A 22,045-nucleotide genomic window follows, 5' to 3' on the forward strand; every position below is an offset into this window, starting at 1 on the left:
GCTATGCATTTTCTATGAAATTTTTGGTAACTTGTTGCCAAAGGGGGAGAAAAATGTATAGATCACAGGCTTCGAGAGAGAGCGTTGCTTTTTATTCTCTCTTGCTTTGGTGGTTGAACTTGTTTGTTTTTGATTGCTTGAGATACTATGCTATTATCTGTGAGACATTGATGATCATGTGGTTGATCATAAGCTACACTTATGCTTGTTAGATGATATTATCTTACTTATCCTTATATGATCATTCACTTTGCTTGGTGATAAGTGCATGTATTTAGTTCTTATCATTTTGAGCGCTCCACCAAGATGTATATGACATGGAAGAGTAACCCATGATCCTAACTCATTGTGCATTTGCACTCCAAAGCAAATCTTAAGATATGCACAAATTTAGGGGGAGCTCTTGCTTTTCACATACTTCTCAAAGCGAGAATATCTTTCACTCTTATTATCATTTGTCAAAGCTTTGATCTATATGTTGTCATCAATTACCAAAAAGGGGGAGATTGAAAGTGCAACTATCCCTGGGTGGTTTTGGTAATTCCTAACAACATATAGCTCATTGAGCTAATATTATTCCAAGATTAATATTTCAGGAAAAGCTCAATCAATGGCATGGCATGGATGAGGAAAGTGGATCCGTTAAAATTCTAAGGACAAAAAGTTTGGCTCAAGCGTGAAGCTCAAGACTCTACATTTTATATTTTAGTGATCCAAGATCACATTGAGTCTATAGGAAAAGCCAATACTATCAAGGAGGGATGAGGTGTTGCTTAATGGGTTGCTTGCTAAAAGTGCTTAGTGATATGCTCCAAAATCCTCAACTACCTTCCCACATCCACATATGACCTAAACCAAAAGTCAAATTCGGCCCCACCGATTCTTTCTATCCGGCGCCGCCGATTTTCAAATGTCATAGCCACTGCCACAAACCCTAGGCAAATCGGTCTCACCGATAGGGATCTCGATCTCACAGAGATGGGATTGTAATCTCTCTGTTTCCCTTCGTAACGTTTCGGTCTTACCGAGATGAGCGATCGGTCCCACCGAGATTGCAATGTAAACTCTCTGTTTCCCTTTTGTAACATTTCGGTCTCACCGAGATGAGCGAATCGGTCCCACCGAGTTAACCCGACCAACTCTCTGGTTAGCTTATTACCAAAATCAGTCCCACCGAGTTTGTGTAATTGGTCACACCGAGATTACGTTATGCCCTAACCCTAACCATATCGGTCCTACCGAGTTGCATCTCAGTCCCACCGAAAATCCTAACGGTCACTAGGTTTGCTGAATCGGTCCGACCGAGTTTAACCATTCGGTCCCACCGAGTTTGTGTAATCGGTCACACCGAGATTACGTTATGCCCTAACCCTAACCATATCGGTCCTACCGAGTTGCATCTCAGTCCCACCGAAAATCCTAACGGTCACTAGGTTTGCTGAATCGGTCCGACCGAGTTTAACCATTCGGTCCCACCGAGTTTGGCAAATTGTGTGTAACGGTTAGATTCTGTGTGGAGGCTATATATACCCCTCCGCCCACTCTTCATTCATGGAGAAAGCCATTAGAACATACCTACACTTCCAATACACATGTTCTGAGAGAGAACCACCTACACTTGTGTTGAGGTCAGGATATTCCATTCCAACCATATGAATCTTGATCTCTTGCCTTTCCCAAGTTGCTTTCCACTCAAATCTTCTTTCCACCAAATCCAAATCCTGTGAGAGAGAGTTGAGTGTTGGGGAGACTATCATTTGAAGCACAAGAGCAAGGAGCTCATCATCAACACACCATTTGTTACTTCTTGGAGAGTGGTGTCTCCTAGATTGGCTAGGTGTCACTTGCGAGCCTCCGACAAGATTGTGGAGTTGAACCAAGGAGTTTGTAAGGGCAAGGAGATCGCCTACTTCGTGAAGATCTATCGCTAGTGAGGCAAGTCCTTCGTGGGCGACGGACGTGATGGAATAGACAAGGTTGCTTCTTCGTGGACCCTTCGTGGGTGGAGCCCTCCGTGGACTCGCGCAACTGTTCCCCTCCGTGGATTGAAGTCTCCATCAACGTGGATGTACGATAGCACAACCTATCAGAACCATGACAAAAACATCCGTGTCTCCAATTGCGTTTGAATCCTCCAAACCCTTCCCTTTACATTCTTGCAAGTTGCATGCTTTACTTTCCGCTGCTCATATACTCTTTTGCATGCTTGCTTGAATTGTGTGGAGATTGCTTGACTTGTGCTAAGATAGCTAAAATCTGCCAAGAACTAAAATTGGGGAAAGGCTAGATTTTTATTTGGTCAAGTAGTCTAATCACCCCCTCTAGACATACTTTCGATCCTACAAGTGGTATCAGAGATTTGGTCTCCATTTGCTTTGATTTCCATAGCTTTTGGTGGTCATAGCCTTGGTTTCACAACCTAGGAGAGTATGGCGTCTAGTGATGAGGACATGACTACCATGGATACGACCAAAAATATTGCATACATGCATATTTGTCAGGTGATTTCTAATGCAAACTATTCAATAATCTATTTATGTTATGCAGAACAAAAATACTTCACACACTTTTGTGTTTTGTCTAATTGTAGGTGTATGGGACATTTGTATAATCCACATATGAAGATAAGGGAAAAGGAGAAGTTTATGTTGTGTTCAAAAAGTCCTCTCACGTCACTTTTGGGCCAAGAGAAGATAGAGTCCAAGTCTTTCACGTTCTGGATTCAGATTCGGACTGCACAGACATACCTGACTCAAAACGCCAACAACTTTTTCATACGGACTCCGAATTGGGTGATTCTTTTTTTGTTGGAAACTAGATTTCGTGCTCTTTCCAACCCAATTGGATTCACCTTCAAATTCGTCCGGAGCATTGAGTTACGGACGAAACAATCTGACATTGCAGCAGAATCCGAGTCAAACTACAAGCCCAAAGGTGTTGCATCACCTCCACTTGGGCCCATGAGCCGTGTACGACCTAGGGTTAGTTTTAGGCTGCCTTGGGACGTCCTCCCACCTCCTTGGCCGCCACCCCTTGCTCCTATATAAGTAGATCCATCTAGTAGCTTTTTCCTTGGGATTTGTTTAGTTAAAAGTTAGCCATTGCAACTTCGTGTACTTCGTTTGTGTCCAACGACCAGACCAAGACCGCTTACGGATCCCCACCATTATCAATACCTCATATATATTTGCAATATTCAGATTGCTTTATCATATTTTTGCTCGTTCTTCGATTGCTTGCAGGAATAGACCTTCGTGGTCAGGCTGACCGTGCTTCCGGCATCGTCAGTAACCTCAGGAGATTGGTTTAGCGATTGCTAAGGCGCAACGTCGTCCACGTTTGTAGTCGGATCGTCAAAGTCGTCTCCACCAAATCGATAGTTATCATCTCATCGAAAGATCGGGACACCCTCGCCTCTATCATCTAGCGAGGGAAATTATCACCGTAGAGGTCCTTACTTTGATGGCACTAATTTTGCTAGTTGGAAGCATAAGATGAAAATGCATATTCTTGGACATAACCCCGCTGTTTGGGCTATTGTGTGTATTGGCTTGCAAGGTGAATTCTTTGATGGGAAAGAACTGAACCGTGAAGCTACCTTGGAGGAGTTGAAGATGCTGCAATACAACGCTCAAGCTTGTGATATCCTCTTCAATGGATTATGCCCCGAAGAATTCAACAAAATTAGCCGTCTTGAGAATGCAAAGAAAATTTGGGATACTTTGATTGATATGCACGAAGGTACCGACTCCGTCAAGGAATCCAAATTGGATGTGCTTCAAAGTCAACTTGACAAGTTCAAAATGAAGGATGGTGAAGGTGTCGCTAAAATGTACTCTAGGCTTGCTCTTATCACAAATGAGATTGCCGGCTTAGGGAGTGAAGAGATGACCGATAGATTCATCATCAAGAAGATCCTAAGAGCCTTGGATGGAAAATATGATACCGTGTGCACATTGATCCAAATGATGCCCAATGACAAAGATCTCAATCCAACGGAAGTCATCGGAAGAAATGTTGCTCATGAGATGTCACTCAAGGATAAAGAGGAACTTCACAACAAATCAAGTGGTGCTTACAAAGCCTCATGTGAAGCCCCCACATCATTGAGTGAGAAACAAACCTTCAATGAAGAATTGAGCTTAATGGTGAAGAACTTCAACAAGTTCTACAAGAGTAGAAGCAAAGAGAGAAGATCCAAGTCAAGGTCCTACAATTGTGGAAGGCCCGGACACTATTCCAATGAGTGTACGGCCCCCTACAAGAGAAGAGAAGATTCTCCCAAAAGAAGAAGTAGAAGAGAAGAATCACCATCTAGAGAAAGAAGGAGTAGAGATGATCGTTATGAACGAAGACCCTCACGGAGAAGCAAGGATCTGGAAAGAAAGGACAAGTCATCAAGGAGATACACAAAACGAAGACATCAAGCTCATGTTGGTGAATGGGTATCCGGCTCCGACTCCGACAACCACTCCGAGAGAAGCTATCACTCCGACTTCGAATATACTCAAGACGAAGGTGTTGCCGGTCTAGCACTTGTGACAACCAACTCCTACAACATATTTGACTCACCAAATGAAGGAGTTGGAACATGCTTCATGGCTAAAGGCCCAAAGGTATCACACCCCGAGTATGTTGATTTCAATAGTGATGAAGATGACTTGTTAGGTGATGATGATTTACTTGTTGACAACTCTAGTGATGAATACTATGATGAAACGTCAATTAATCATGCTAATCAAGATAAAACGAATGACAATGATAAGGAGAAGATTGAGTCTCTAACTAAAGAACTGAACACTCTTAAGTTAGCTCATGAAACTATCTTAGGAGATCATCGAGAACTTTTAAGGACTCATGAGAAATTACGCTTTGAAAAGCTCAACCTTGAGCAAGAGCATGAGTTCTTAAAAGCAATCAATGATGATCTTCATAAGAAAAGTTGTTCTTACATTGCCAAGTGTTTACTCTTATCCACTTACATGCCTCAAGTCAAGTCTAGTAACAAGAACAAGAAAGATTCTTCCTCTAGTAGTAACAATAATCATGCTAAATCCAATATTGTTGCTTCTAGTAGTTCTCTTGATTCCACTAATGATTCTCTTAGCCAAGTTACACTTGAGCAAGAAAATAGCTTATTGAAGGGAACTATAGAGAAAGGTGTTTACAAGAGCCTTGCCGGAAGTAAGCAATTCGAGGAAATTGTACGCAAGCAAGGAAGGCACCAGAAGAATCAAGGTGTTGGTTTTGAACGAAAGTTCAATGCCAATGGAATTGAGTGGGAAGAAGATCAATACCCCAAGACGAAGTTTGTTCCTCAACAAGAGAAGTATGATCCTACTTCTCTCAAAGGGACACAAGCTCAAGATGATCTTCCACCACAAGACCACAAGCAAAAAGGCAAGGACAAGCTTCAAGAAGAAATTGATGCATTTGAAGAAGCTCCTAAGGCCTTGGTCAAGTGGGTTCCCAAGACTACTTCAAGTTCCACTTCATCAAGTACAACTACAACACCAAGGATTCCCATCAAGATGGTGTGGATCCTGAAAAAGAACTAGAGAGTTCTTGAGGGTGACTCCGCCAACATACTTCACTCTTATCATCTTTGCAAGAACAAGTGCAATCAACTTCCACATCTTGCACTAGTTCAAGGAGTCACAAACCCTCTTGTTGGTAAGACAAGGGACAAGGTAACCTAAAAGCTTTCATAGACATCATCTTGTGTGTGCATCACTCTATGTCTATGGATATCCTTGTTTGTTCCTTGTGGGACTAACCCGTGTAGGTATTGAAAGTGCAACTCACTCCAATGGATAGCTTCAAATGATCTACATCAACATTGAGCATCCACATCTTCAACATCTACATGAAGTCATCATCGACAAAACCCAAGGTTAGTTCATCCCTCTTAGGGGGATCTCACATCTAGGGGGAGCTTTACTCTAAGAATTGAGCTAAAGCAACTCTAATGGTGTGAACACAACAATGCTTTATGTAAAAGTGGTAACCCCACTTGTGCTTAAACGATGAGTATGACCTATGATCAAATGTTCTCATTTGACTCCTAAGTCAATATACTCATATATAGATGACCTAGTCATCGCCAATTGTTTGATAGATGCTAGAATTGGTTGTGCATGCTTTGCCACATATTTCAATTGCCATTTTATTGTGTGATGATGAGGACATCAATACCATTGTTACACCCACAGCCCCTACTCTTACATATACTGGACCAATTACTAGAGCTCGCGCACGCCAATTAAATTACCAGGTACTTTCGTTTCTTGGTAATGATTCTAATGTTCATGAGATTATGATGCTGCCTAAATTGGATACATTTGTTTTGCTTTCAAATGAAGGGCCTAGCTTGGAGAAGGATGAACATTGGAGCAAGAACACGCATGAAGTTGATGGCATGCGTAAGGGGATCAAGAACGGAGTTACAAGTGATGATTTCAGGACTTTGAAGCCGCCATAAGGAGTGCATGAAGCCATGGACGAAATATACAAGATGCCACTTCATAATATTCGTCCATAGGCTATTCTAGGTGCTGCGTCACCTTATTAATGGGCCAGGCCCATGTAATTTCGAAATACTTAAGTATAGGCTATTTTTAGAGTCCGTATGTGTGGGGAAACAAGAGTTAGGGTTGGTTTCGGACCCCACCCTCAAGGGCCACGAAATTCCCCCCTCTTCCTCCATATATATAGCCCTTAGGGCGTCGTTCAGACTTTGGGTTTTGTTTAGATTAAAAGTTCGCCATAGCTGCAACTTCGCGTACTTCGTTTGTGTCCAACGACCAGACCAAGACGTCACAGAACCCCACCTTGATCAATAAAGCTTTCATCTTATATTCGCAATATCCCGATTGCAATCTCAGTTTCTTGCTTGTTCTGCGTTTGCTCGCAGGAAACAGACCCTCGTGGTCAGGTTGATCGTGCTCCGGCGTGGTCAATAACCCTCGGAAGTTGGATTAGTGATTGGTAAGGCGCGACGTCTCGCACGTTCGTAGTCGGATCGTCAAGGTCGACTCCCACAGAAAACGATAGCCACCATCTCATCGAAACATCGGGACACCTTAGCCTCTATCAAGTGGTATCAGATTTCCAGGTTGCTCGGTGAGATTTTACAGTTTTTCGTAGATTAGACCGAGTCTGTTCTTCATACCTACAGTCCACGAAAAAGCCAGAAAAAAAATTAGGGTTAGTTCATCATATCCGAACCAATCTGAGCCTTTGCATAATCTTTTTAGGGTTTTTGCTTTGTTGAATTTGCGGTTGCATCGTCGTGTCAAGTTGCTGGTCTTAGAGTCTAGTCTTTTAGAGTTTTGAGTTCTGGTCATAAGTTGTCACGCCGCCACCACACCATCATCATCGCCCATCTACCACTTTTGCTTATCCGCCACCGCTCTGAATCCATATCCATATACCATCACCAATCCGTATCCATATACCACCACCAATCTGTATCCATATACCCCACCGCTACCATATACCACCACCGCTGCCATATACCACAACCATATATCCACCACCAATCCGAGTTCTTCTCATATTAGGTTTGTTCTTGAGATCAATCTAAATTCCGATTCGTGTTTCCTTCCCTGCGTAGGTCACGAAAAAAGAAGAGTCTGGAGACCCCCGGGCAGTTTTTAGGCCAAAATTTTCACGGGTAAATTTTTTTTCCCTATCCTATTTTTAGGCTTTTCTGAGTCTTTTGAGCCACGTGCCATCATAGTGATTTTTTGTCGCACTTTTTCGTCGTCGCTGCCCTGATTTCCGAAAAAAAAAGTGAAAAAAAATTTCGTGCCCATCCTATCAGTTTGACGAGGGAAGAGTTTTGAGACACTCGCCATTATAGTGATTTTTCGCAAAAAAAAGAGGAGCGCAAAAAAAGGAGCGCAAAAAAAAGAGCGAAAAAAAAGAGTTCCAGAGTGTGCTTTTCCCTTATTTACGTGCAGCGCCGTGATTTTGTTAGTGTTCTAGGCTCGCGTCTCTAGCACGGTCTAGCCTAGGACCAGCACAGTACCGTCGTTGAGCGTTTATTCAACTTTGCATCTCTGAATTGATTATTGCTGTCCCTTTTTGCTACCATACTATAAGCCTTCCCAGCTCCACATACATCTACGTCGTGCATTTGACTCTCCCTGGCAATCGCTCTATCCAAGCTTTTGAGAGTTTTGACTACAACGGTTGCCGATCACCGCCTGCTGCTGGGTAAGAACTGGTAAGAATTTGAGATTTGCTTGACGGATTTGTGACACCCGCCACCACCACCACTTGTTAGTAGTCTGTAGGATCATATTCTTGTGTGTTTCTATTGCTGCTAACCATGCCAGGATCACAAGCCGACGAGACTGACTGGGAGAACTTGACGAACAAGGAGCTTCATGATACGTTTCAGCAAATGATGAGTGGACAGGTGCAAGATGTGATAAACAGATTGGAAGAGGCCATGGAGAAGATAGATGGCATGGAGAAGACGTTTGAAACAAAGCTCGATAACAAGTTTGCTGAATTGCTTTCGCGTTTTCCACCACCACCACCGGCTGCTCCTGCCGCACCTCTGCAACAACAGCAACAACATCGACTACCTCCACGTCGGGAAACAGCCCTCCGCCGAGCGAGCCGTGTCCCTCTTCAGTTGGGCCAAACTGCTGGTGCTGCTGTTGATACTTCTGTGGCTCCTACTGCTGATGTGGAGGAGGATGATTATGTGGGAGATTATGAGGATGAGGTTGATCAAAATCAGAACTACGTGCCACCACCATCACAGCAACCACCAGGTCGTCCACATGCAAATAATGGCAATGGTAGGGCTCACCCTCAGGTACGAGATCATGATCACCCTGCCACCTCCAACCGTGATACAATAAAGCAGGCACAATCACCACTATCTGCCAAGAGCACACCTTCTGGGCCTGCAAAGAGCTCTTCTTCATCCATCGCATCAACAGGGCAAACACATGATATTATTTGTCGGCGTTGCAAGGGTGGAGGTCATTATGCGAGAGAATGCCCATCTAAGCGTGTGATGATTGTTACTGAGGATGGTGGGTATGAGTCTGCTAGTGACTATGATGAGGAGACTTTGGATCTTATTACACGTGAAAAACACGGTGGAGACAATTCTGATCATGAGACGCAATACATGGCTCCTGAAGATGCTGACAGGTATGAATGTTTAGTTGCTCAACGTGTTTTGAGTGTGCAGGTTACACAAGCTGAGCAAAATCAGAGGCATAATTTGTTCCATACAAAGGGAGTTGTGAAGGAACGTTCTGTTCGCGTGATCATAGATGGAGGGAGCTGCAATAACTTGGCTAGCATGGAGATGGTGGAGAAGCTATCTCTCACCACAAGACCACATCCACATCCTTACTACATCCAATGGTTCAACAACAGCGGCAAGGTTAAGGTAACACGTACTGTTCGTGTGCATTTTAGTATCTCTACATATGCTGATTATGTTGATTGTGATGTGGTACCCATGCAAGCATGTTCCTTATTACTTGGTAGACCATGGCAATTTGATAAAAATTCTGTACACCATGGTAGAAACAATCAGTATACTCTTGTTCATAACGATAAAAATATTACTTTGCTTCCTATGACTCCTGATTCCATTTTGAAAGATGATATTAATAGAGCTAATAAAGCAAAACAGAAGACAAATAAGAGTGAAAATCAGATTGTGGCAAAAGAATTTGAGCACCAAATGAAGCCTAATAATAAACCATCTACTGTTGTTTCTGAAATTAAATTGAAAAGTGCATGTTTACTTGCCACCAAATCTGATATTGATGAGCTAGATTTTAGCAAATCTGTTTGCTATGCTTTTGTGTGCAAAGAGGCATTATTTTCATTCGAGGACGTGCCTTCCTCTTTGCCCCCTGCTGTCACTAAACATTTTGCAGGAGTTCGCTGATGTCTTTCCACAAGACGTGCCACCGGGATTACCACCTATTCGAGGGATTGAGCATCAAATTGACTTAATTCCCGGTGCTTCGCTACCCAACCGTGCACCATACCGTACCAATCCAGAGGAGACGAAGGAGATTATGCGTCAAGTACAAGAACTGCTCGACAAAGGTTATATACGCGAATCCCTTAGTCCTTGTGTTGTTCCTATCATTTTAGTGCCGAAAAAGGATGGTACGTCGCGTATGTGCGTTGATTGTAGAGGCATTAATAATATTACTATTCGTTGTCGTCATCCTATTCCTAGGCTAGATGATATGCTTGATGAATTGAGTGGCTCTACAATATTCTCCAAAGTTGATTTGTGTAGTGGATACCATCAAATTCGTATGAAATTGGGTGATGAATGGAAAACAGCATTTAAAACTAAGTTTGGATTATATGAGTGGTTAGTCATGCCTTTTGGGTTAACTAATGCACCTAGTACTTTCATGAGGTTAATGAACGAAGTTTTACGTGCTTTCATTGGACGATTTGTGGTAGTTTACTTTGATGACATATTGATTTATAGAAAATCTTTGGAGGAACATTTGGAACATTTACGTGTTGTTTTTATTGCTCTACGTGATGCACGTTTGTTTGGAAACCTTGGAAAGTGCACCTTTTGCACCGACCGAGTATCTTTTCTTGGCTATGTTGTTACTCCACAGGGAATTGAAGTTGATAAAGCCAAGATTGAAGCTATTGAGAGTTGGCCGCAGCCCAAAATGGTCACACAAGTGAGGAGTTTCCTTGGCCTCGCTGGTTTCTATAGGCGTTTTGTGAGAGATTTCAGCACCATTGCTGCACCTCTCAACGAGCTTACAAAGAAGGATGTGCCTTTTGTTTGGGGTACCGCACAGGAAGAAGCCTTCACGGAATTGAAAGATAAGTTGACACATGCTCCTTTACTCCAACTTCCTAATTTCAATAAGACTTTTGAGCTTGAATGTGATGCTAGTGGAATTGGATTAGGAGGTGTGTTATTACAAGATGGAAAACCTGTTGCATACTTTTCTGAAAAATTGAGTGGGCCTAGTCTGAACTATTCTACTTTCTACTTATGATAAAGAATTATATGCTCTTGTTCGGACCTTAGAAACATGGCAACATTATTTATGGCCCAAGGAATTTGTTATACATTCTGATCATGAATCTTTGAAACACATTAAAAGTCAAGCAAAACTGAACCGTAGACATGCTAAATGGGTTGAATTCATTGAGACTTTCCCTTATGTCATTAAACACAAGAAGGGTAAAGAAAATGTTATTGCTGATGCCTTGTCTCGTCGTTATACTATGCTTTCACAACTTGACATTAAAATATTTGGTTTGGAGACCATCAAAGATCAATATGTTCATGATGCTGAATTTAAAGATGTATTGCAGAATTGTAAGGAAGGGAGAACTTGGAACAAGTTCGTTCTTAACGATGGATTTGTGTTTCGTGCTAACAAGCTATGCATTCCAGCTAGCTCCGTTCGTCTTTTATTGTTGCTGGAGGCGCATGGAGGAGGATTAATGGGACACTTTGGCGTCAAGAAGACGGAGGATATACTGGCTACACATTTCTTTTGGCCAAAGATGACACGGGATGTTGAGCGTTTTGTTGCTCGCTGCACTACATGTCAAAGAGCTAAGTCACGACTCAATCCTCATGGTTTATATATGCCTTTGCCTGTACCTAGTGTTCCTTGGGAGGATATATCTATGGACTTTGTTTTAGGTTTACCTCGAACAAAGAAGGGGAGGGATAGCATATTTGTTGTCGTGGATAGGTTCTCGAAAATGGCACACTTTATACCATGTCATAAAAGCGATGATGCTGTTAATGTTGCTGATTTGTTCTTTCGTGAAATTATTCGCTTACATGGTGTGCCAAATACTATTGTTTCAGATCATGATACTAAATTTCTTAGCCACTTTTGGAGATGTTTATGGGCTAAGTTGGGGACTAAGCTGCTTTTCAGTATGTCACCCCCAAACTGATGGACAAACTGAAGTACTCAATAGAACATTGTCTACTATGCTTAGGGCTGTTTTGAAGAATAACAAGAAAATGTGGGAAGAATGCTTGCCTCATATTGAATTTGCTTATAATCGTTCATTGCATTCTACTACTAAGATGTGCCCTTTTGAAATTGTGTATGGTTTCCTACCTCGTGCACCTATTGATTTGTTGCCTCATCCATCTTCAGAGAAGGTTAATTTTGATGCTAAAGAACGTTCTGAATTGATTTTAAAAATGCATGAGTTAACTAAGGAAAACATTGAGCGTATGAATGCTAAATATAAACTTGCTAGAGATAAGGGTAGAAAACATGTTGTGTTTGCGCCTGGAGATCTTGTTTGGTTACATTTGCGTAAAGATAGATTTCCTAATCTGCGCAAATCAAAGCTAATGCCACGTGCTGATGGTCCTTTTAAGGTGTTAGAGAAAATAAATGATAATGCATATAAACTTGAGCTACCTGTAGATTTTGGGGTTAGTCCCACTTTTAACATTGCAGATTTGAAGCCTTATTTGGGTGAGGAAGATGCGCTTCCGTCGAGGATGACTTCATTTCAAGAAGGGGAGGATGATGAGGACATCAATACCATTGTTACACCCACAGCCCCTACTGTTACATATACTGGACCAATTACTAGAGCTCGCGCACGCCAATTAAATTACCAGGTACTTTTGTTTCTTGGTAATGATTCTAATGTTCATGAGATTACGATGCTGCCTAAATTGGATACATTTGTTTTGCTTACAAATGAAGGGCCTAGCTTGGAGAAGGATGAACATTGGAGCAAGAACACGCATGGAGTTGATGGCATGCTCGAGGGGATCAAGAACGGAGTTACAAGTGATGATTTCAGGACTTTGAAGCCGCCATAAGGAGTGCATGAAGCCTTGGACGAAATATACAAGATGCCACTTCATAATATTCGTCCATAGGCTATTCTAGGTGCTGCATCACCTTATTAATGAGCCAGGCCCATGTAATTTCGAAATACTTAAGTATAGGCTATTTTTAGAGTCCGTATGTGTGGGGAAACAAGAGTTAGGGTTGGTTTCGGACCCCACCCTCAAGGGCCACGAAATTCCCCCCTCTTCCTCCATATATATAGCCCTTAGGGCGTCGTTCAGACTTTGGGTTTTGTTTAGATTAAAAGTTCGCCATAGCTGCAACTTCGCGTACTTCGTTTGTGTCCAACGAGCAGACCAAGACGTCACAGAACCCCACCTTGATCAATAAAGCTTTCATCTTATATTCGCAATATCCCGATTGCAATCTCAGTTTCTTACTTGTTCTTCGTTTGCTCGTAGGAAACAGACCCTCGTGGTCAGGTTGATCGTGCTCCGGCGTGGTCAATAACCCTCGGAAGTTGGTTTAGCGATTGCTAAGGCGCGACGTCTCGCACGTTCGTAGTCGGATCGTCAAGGTCGACTCCCACAGAAAACGATAGCCACCATCTCATCGAAACATCGGGACACCTTAGCCTCTATCAGTAACGCCGTGATTTTGTTAGTGTTCTAGGCTCGCGTCTCTAGCACGATCTAGCCTAGGACCAGCACAGTACCGTCGTTGAGCGTTTATTCAACTTTGTATCTCTGAATTGATTATTGCTGACCCTTTTTGCTACCATATTATAAGCCTTCCCAGCTCCACATACATCTACGTCGTGTGTTTGACTCTCCCTGGTAATCGCTCTATCCAAGCTTTGAGAGTTTTGACTACGACGGTTGCCGATCACCGCCTGCTGCTGGGTAAGAACTGGTAAGAATTTGAGATGCTTGACGGATTTGTGACATCCACCACCACCTCTTGTTAGTAGTCTGTAGGATCATATTCTTGTGTGTTTCTATTGCTGCTAACCATGGTAGGATCGCAAGCCGACGAGACTGACTGGGAGAACATGACGAATAAGGAGTTGCACGATAAATTTCAGCAAATGATGAGTGGACAGGTGCAAGATGTGCTAAACAGATTTGAAGAGGCCATGGAGAAGATAGATGGCACGGAGAAGACGTTCGAAACAAAGCTCAATAACAAGTTTAATGAATTGCTCGCGCGTCTTCCACCACCACCACTGGCTGCCCCTAATGCACCTCTACAACAACAACAACGTAGCTTTCCAAATCAAGTGGGACGAGCACAACGAGTTCCCATTGACCCTGGGCAAAATTCTGGTGCCGCTGTTGATGCTTCTGCCGCTCCTCCTGCTACTGCAGAGGTGGAGGACCATTACGAGGATGAGATTGACCAAAATCAGAACTACGTGCAACCACCAGCACCACCACCAGCAGGTCGTCCTCATGCATATCATCGCAACGGTAGGGCTGCACCACCACCTGAGGTACATGACCATCTTCCTAAACTAAAATTGAATATTTCACCATTTGAGGGTAGATATGTTCCTGATATATATCTTACTTGGGAGTTAGAAACTGAACAACGATTTACATGTTTACAGTATCCTGAGGAGAGACGTGTTCCTGCTACTGTTTGTGCTTTCACTAGCTTTGCATGTGTTTGGTGGTCTGAACATTGTAGATTATATCCTATTCCAACTACTTGGGCTGCTTTGAAAACTGCTATGCATACTCGTTGGGTTCCACCATATTATCAACGTGAATTACTTCAAAAATTGTAGCGTTTAAGACAAGGAAAAAATTCTGTAGAAGAATATTATCATGAATTACAAACTGTCATGATTAGATGTGGTATTGCTGAGGAGAATGAAGCTATGCTTGCACGTTTTATGGGTGGATTGAATAGAGAGATTCAGACCATTCTAGAGTATAAGGAGTATACTAATATCACTCGTTTATTCCATCTTGCTTGTAAAGCTGAACGTGAAGTGCATGATCGACATGCATTGGCGCGAACTAACTTTTCTGCAGGTCGATCTTCATCATGGACACCACGTGCATCCTCTACTTCCACTCCACCAGCACCTCCATCAGGTGCCACCTCCAGCCGTGATACAAGAAAGCAGGCACAACCACCACTATCTGCCAAGAACACACCTGCCTGACCTGCGCAGAGCTCTTCTTCGTCCATGGCATCAACAGGGCACACAAGTGATATTATTTGTCGTCGTTGTAAGGGAAGAGGACATTTTGCAAGAGAATGCCAATCTCAGCGTGTGATGATTGCTATTGAGGATGGTGGGTATGAGTCCGCTAGTGACTATGATGAGGAGACTTTGGCTCTTATTACACATGAAGAACACGGTGGAGAGGATTCTGATCATGAGACGCAATACATGGCTGCTGAAGATGCTGACAGGTATGAATATTTAGTTGCTCAACGTGTTCTGAGTGTGCAGGTTACAAAAGCTGAGCAAAATCAGAGGCATAATTTGTTCCATGCAAAGGGAGTTGTGAAGGAACATTCTGTTCGCGTCATCATAGATGGAGGAAGCTGCAATAACTTGGTTAGCATGGAGATGATGGAGAAGCTATCTCTCACCACAAGACCACATCCACATCCTTACTACATCCAATGGTTCAACAACAGCGGCTAGGTTAAGTAACACGTACTGTTCGTGTGCATTTTAGTATCTCTAGATATGCTGATTATGTTGATTGTGATGTGGTACCTATGCAAGCGTGTTCCTTATTACTTGGTAGACCATGGCAATTTGATAAAAATTCTGTACACCATGGTAGAAACAATCAGTATACTCTTGTTCATAAGGATAAAAATACTACTTTGCTTCCTATGACTCCTGATTCCATTTTGAAAGATGATATTAATAGAGTTAATAAAGCAAAACAGGAGAAAAATAAAAGTGAAAATCAGATTGTGGCAAAAGAATTTGAGCAACAAATGCAGCCTAATAATAAACCATCTAGTGTTGCTTCTGAAATTAAATTGAAAAGTGCATGTTTACTTGCCACCAAATCTGATAATGATGATTTAGATTTTAGCAACTCTGTTTGCTATGCTTTTGTGTGCAAAGAGGCATTATTTTCATTCGAGGACATGCCTTCCTCTTTGCCTCCTGCTGTCACTAACATTTTGCAGGAGTTCGTTGACATCTTTCCACAAGATGTGCCACCAGGATTACCACCTATTCGGGGGATTGAGCATCAAATTGACTTAATTCCCGGTGCATCATTACCCAACCATGCACCATAGCGTACCAATCCAGAGGAGACGAAGGAGATTATGCGTCAAGTACAAGAACTGCTCGACAAAGGTTATATACGCGAATCCCTTAGTCCTTGTGCTGTTCCTATCATTTTAGTGCCGAAAAAGGATGGTACATCGCGTATGTGCGTCGACTGTAGAGGCATTAATAATATTACTATTGGTTATCGTCATCCTATTCCTGGGCTAGATGATATGCTTGATGAATTGAGTGGCTCTACAATATTCTCCAAAGTTGATTTGCGTAGTGGATACCATCAAATTCATATGAAATTGGGAGATGAATGGAAAACAACATTTAAAACTAAGTTTGGATTATATGAGTGGTTAGTCATGCCTTTTGGGTTAACTAATGCACCTAGTACTTTCATGAGGTTAATGAACGAAGTTTTACGTGCTTTCATTGGACAATTTGTGGTAGTTTACTTTGATGATATACTGATTTATAGTAAATCTTTGGAGGAACATTTGGAACATTTACGTGCTGTTTTTATTGCTCTACGTGATGCATGTTTGTTTGGTAACCTTGGAAAGTGCACATTTTGCACCGACCGAGTATCTTTTCTTGGCTATGTTGTTACTCCACAGGGAATTGAAGTTGATAAAGCCAAGATTGAAACTATTGAGATGATGAGGACATCAATACCATTGTTACACCCACAGCCCCTACTGTTACATATACTGGACCAATTACTAGAGCTCGCGCACGCCAATTAAATTGCCAGGTACTTTCGTTTCTTGGTAATGATTCTAATGTTCATGAGATTATGATGCTGCCTAAATTGGATACATTTGTTTTGCTTTCAAATGAAGGGCCTAGCTTGGAGAAGGATGAACATTGGAGCAAGAACACGCATGGAGTTGATGGCATGCGCAAGGGGATCAAGAACGGAGTTACAAGTGATGATTTCAGGACTTTGAAGCTGCCATAAGGAGTGCATGAAGCCATGCACGAAATATACAAGATGCCACTTCATAATATTCGTCCATAGGCTATTCTAGGTGCTGTGTCACCTTATTAATGGGCCAGGCCCATGTAATTTCGAAATACTTAAGTATAGGCTATTTTTAGAGTCCGTATGTGTGGGGAAACAAGAGTTAGGGTTGGTTTCGGACCCCACCCTCAAGGGCCACGAAATTCCCCTCTCTTCCTCCATATATACAGCCCTTAGGGCGTCGTTTAGACTTTGGGTTTTGTTTAGATTAAAAGTTCCCCCTAGCTGCAACTTCTCGTACTTCGTTTGTGTCCAACGACCAGAGCAAGACATCACAGAACCCCACCTTGATCAATAAAGCTTTCATCTTATATTCGCAATATCCAGATTGCAATCTCAGTTTCTTGCTTGTTCTTCGTTTGCTCGCAGGAAACAGGCCCTCGTGGTCAGGTTGATCGTGCTCCGGCGTGGTCAATAACCCCTCGGAAGTTGGTTTAGCGATTGCTAAGGCGCGACGTCTCGCACGTTCGTAGTCGGATCGTCAAGGTCGACTCCCACAGAAAACGATAGCCACCATCTCATCGAAACATCGGGACACCTTTGCCTCTATCAAGTGGTATCAGATTTCCAGGTTGCTCGGTGAGATTTTTACAGTTTTTTGTAGATTAGATCGAGTCTGTTCTTCATACCTACAGTCCACGGAAAAGCCACAAAAAAAATTAGGGTTAGTTCATCATATCCGAACCAATCTGAGCCTTTGCATAATCTTTTTAGGGTTTTTGCTTTGTTGAATTTGCGGTTGCATCGTCGTTTCAAGTTGCTGGTCTTAGAGTCTAGTCTTTTAGAGTTTCGAGTTCTGGTCATAAGTTGTCACGCCGCCGCCGCACCATCATCATCGCCCATCTACCACCATTGCTTATCCGCCACCGTTCTGAATCCGTATCCGTATACCACCACCAATCTGTATCCATATACCACCACCAATCTGTATCCATATACCACCACCAATCTGTAACCATATATCCACCACCAATCCGAGTTCTTCTCATATTAGGTTTGTTCTTGAGATCAATCTCAATTCCCATTCGTGTTTCCTTGCCTGCGTAGGTCTCGGAAAAAAAAGAGTCTGGAGACCCCCGGGCAGTTTTTAGGCCAAAATTTTCACGGGCAAAAATATTTTTTCCCTATCCTATTTTTAGGTTTTTCTGAGTCTTTTGAGCCACGTGCCATCATAGTGATTTTTTGTCGCACTTTTTCGTCGTCGCTGCCCTGATTTCTGAAAAAAAAAGTGAAAAAAAAATTTTCGTGCCCATCCTATCAGTTTGACGAGGGAAGAGTTTTGAGACACTCGCCATTATAGTAATTTTTCGCAAAAAAAAGAGGAGCGCAAAAAAAAAGCGAAAAAAAAGTTCCAGAGTGTGCTTTTCCCTTATTTACGTGCAGCGCCGTGATTTTGTTTGATAGAGGCAAAGGTGTCCCGATGTTTCGATGAGATGGTGGCTATCGTTTTCTGTGGGAGTCGACCTTGACGATCCGACTACGAACGTGCGAGACGTCGCGCCTTAGCAAACGCTAAACCAACTTCCGAGGGGTTATTGACCACGCCGGAGCACGATCAACCTGACCACGAGGGCCTGTTTCCTGCGAGCAAACGAAGAACAAGCAAGAAACTGAGATTGCAATCTGGATATTGCGAATATAAGATGAAAGCTTTATTGATCAAGGTGGGGTTCTGTGACGTCTTGGTCTGGTCGTTGGACACAAACGAAGTACGCGAAGTTGCAGCTATGGCGAACTTTTAATCTAAACAAAACCCAAAGTCTAAACGACGCCCTAAGGGCTGTATATATGGAGGAAGAGGGGGGAATTTCGTGGCCCTTGAGGGTGGGGTCCGAAACCAACCCTAACTCTTGTTTCCCCACACATACGGACTCTAAAAATAGCCTATACTTAAGTATTTCGAAATTACATGGGCCTGGCCCATTAATAAGGTGACGCAGCACCTAGAATAGCCTATGGACGAATATTATGAAGTGGCATCTTGTATATTTCGTCCATGGCTTCATGCACTCCTTATGGCGGCTTCAAAGTCCTGAAATCATCACTTGTAACTCCGTTCTTGATCCCCTTGCGCATGCCATCAACTTCATGCGTGTTCTTGCTCCAATGTTCACCCTTCTCCAAGCTAGGCCCTTCATTTGAAAGCAAAACAAATGTATCCAATTTAGGAAGCATCATAATCTCATGAACATTAGAATCATTACCAAGAAACGAAAGTACCTGGTAATTTAATTGGCGTGCGCGAGCTCTAGTAATTGGTCCAGTATATGTAACAGTAGGGGCTGTGGGTGTAACAATGGTATTGATGTCCTCATCACTGTTAGTGTTCTAGGCTCGCGTCTCTAGCACGGTCTAGCCTAGGACCAGCACAGTACCGTCGTTGAGCGTTTATTCAACTTTGCATCTCTGAATTGATTATTGCTGACCCTTTTTGCTATCATACTATAAGCCTTCCCAGCTCCACATACCTCTACGTCGTGCGTTTGACTCTCCCTGGCAATCGCTCTATCCAAGCTTTTGAGAGTTTTGACTACAACGGTTGTCGATCACCGCCTGCTGCTGGGTAAGAACTGGTAAGAACTTGAGATTTGCTTGACGGATTTGTGACACCCGCCACCACCACCTCTTGTTAGGATTCTGTAGGATCATATTCTTGTGTGTTTTCTATTGTTGCTAACCATGGCAGGATCACAAGCCGACGAGACTGACTGGGAGAACATGACGAATCAGGAGTTGCATGATAAATTTCAGCAAATGATGAACGGACAAGTGCAGGATGTGCTAAACAGATTTGAAGAGGCCATGGAGAAGATAGATGACATGGAGAAGACGTTCGAAACAAAGCTCGATAACAGGTTTAATGAATTGCTCGCGCGTCTTCCACCACCACCACCGGCTGCACCTAACGCACCTCTACAACAACAACAACGACGACTACCTACACATCGTGAAACAGCCCTCCGCCGAGCGAGCCGTCTCCCTCTTGCACCTGGCCAAACTGTTGGTGCTGCTGTTGCTACTTCTGTGGCTCCTGCTGCTGATGCGGAGGAGGATGATTTTGCTGGCGATTATGAGGATGAGGTTGATCAAAATCAGAACTACGTGCCAGCACAGCAACCATCAGGTCGTCCACATGCAAATAATGGCAATGGTAGGGCTCACCCTCAGGTACGAGATCATGACCATCTCCCTAAACTAAAATTGAATATTCCACCATTTGAGGGTAGATATGTTCCTGATATATATCTTACTTGGGAGTTAGAAACTGAACAACGATTTACATGTTTACAATATCCCGAGGAGAGACGTGTTCCTGCTGCTGTTTGTGCATTCACTAGTTTTGCATGTGTTTGGTGGTCTGAGCATTGTAGATTATATCCCATTCCTGCTACTTGGGCTGCTTTGAAAACTGCTATGCGTACTCGTTGGGTTCCACCATATTATCAACGTGAATTACTTCAAAAATTGCAGCGCTTAAGACAGGGAAAAAATTCTGTAGAAGAATATTATCAGGAATTACAAACTGGCATGATTAGATGTGGTATTGTTGAGGAGAATGAAGCTATGCTTGCACGTTTTATGGGTGGATTAAATAGAGAGGTTCAGACGATTCTAGAGTATAAGGAGTATACTAATATCACTCGTTTATTCCATCTTGCTTGTAAAGCTGAACGTGAAGTGCAGGATCGACAGGCATTGGCGCGGACTAACTTTTCTGCAGGTCGACCTTCTTCATGGACACCACGTTGGCCGCAGCCTAAAATGGTCACACAAGTGAGGAGTTTCCTTGGCCTCACTGGTTTCTATAGGCGTTTTGTGAGAGATTTCAGCACCATTGCTGCACCTCTCAACGAGCTTACAAAGAAGGATGTGCCTTTTGTTTGGGGTACCGCACAGGAAGAAGCTTTCACGGTATTGAAAGATAAGTTGACACATGCTCCTTTACTCCAACTTCCTAATTTCAATAAGACTTTTGAGCTTGAATGTGATGCTAGTGGAATTGGATTAGGAGGTGTGTTATTACAAGATGGAAAACCTTTGCATACTTTTCTGAAAAATTGAGTGGGCCTAGTCTGAACTATACTACTTATGATAAAGAATTATATGCTCTTGTTCGGACCTTAGAAACATGGCAACATTATTTATGGCCAAAGGAATTTGTTATACATTCTAATCATGAATCTTTGAAACACATTAAAAGTCAAGCAAAACTGAACCATAGACATGCTAAATGGGTTGAATTCATTGAGACTTTCCCTTATGTCATTAAACACAAGGGTAAAGAAAATGTTATTGCTGATGCATTGTCTCGTCATTATACTATGCTTTCACAACTTGACATTAAAATATTTGGTTTGGAGACCATCAAAGATCAATATGTGCATGATGCTGAATTTAAAGATGTATTGCACAATTGTAAGGAAGGGTGAGGGAGTCCTGGATTAGGGGGTGTCCGGATAGCCGGACTATACCTTCGGCCGGACTCCTGGACTATGAAGATACAAGATTGAAGACTTCGTCCCATGTCCGGAAGGGACTTTCCTTGGCGTGGAAGGCATGCTTGGCAATACGGATATGTAGGTCTCCTACCATTGTAACCGACTCTGTGTAACCCTAGCCCTCTCCGGTGTCTATATAAACCGGAGGGTTTTAGTCCGTAGGACGAAGAACAATCATACCATAGGCTAGCTTCTAGGGTTTAGCCTCCTTGATCTCATGGCAGATCTACTCTTGTACTACCCATATCATCAATATTAATCAAGCAGGACGTAGAGTTTTACCTCCATCAAGAGGGCCCGAACCTGGGTAAAACATCGTGTCCCCTGCCTGTTGTTACCATCCGCCTAGATGCACAGTTCGGGACCCCCTACCCGAGATCCACCGGTTTTGACACCGACATTGGTGCTTTCATTGAGAGTTCCTCTGTGTCGTCACTTT

This window comes from Triticum urartu, chromosome 7A (genome assembly GCF_056163025.1).
Source record: "Triticum urartu cultivar PI428250 chromosome 7A, HENAU_Tu73, whole genome shotgun sequence".
NCBI classification, from domain to species: domain Eukaryota; kingdom Viridiplantae; phylum Streptophyta; class Magnoliopsida; order Poales; family Poaceae; genus Triticum; species Triticum urartu.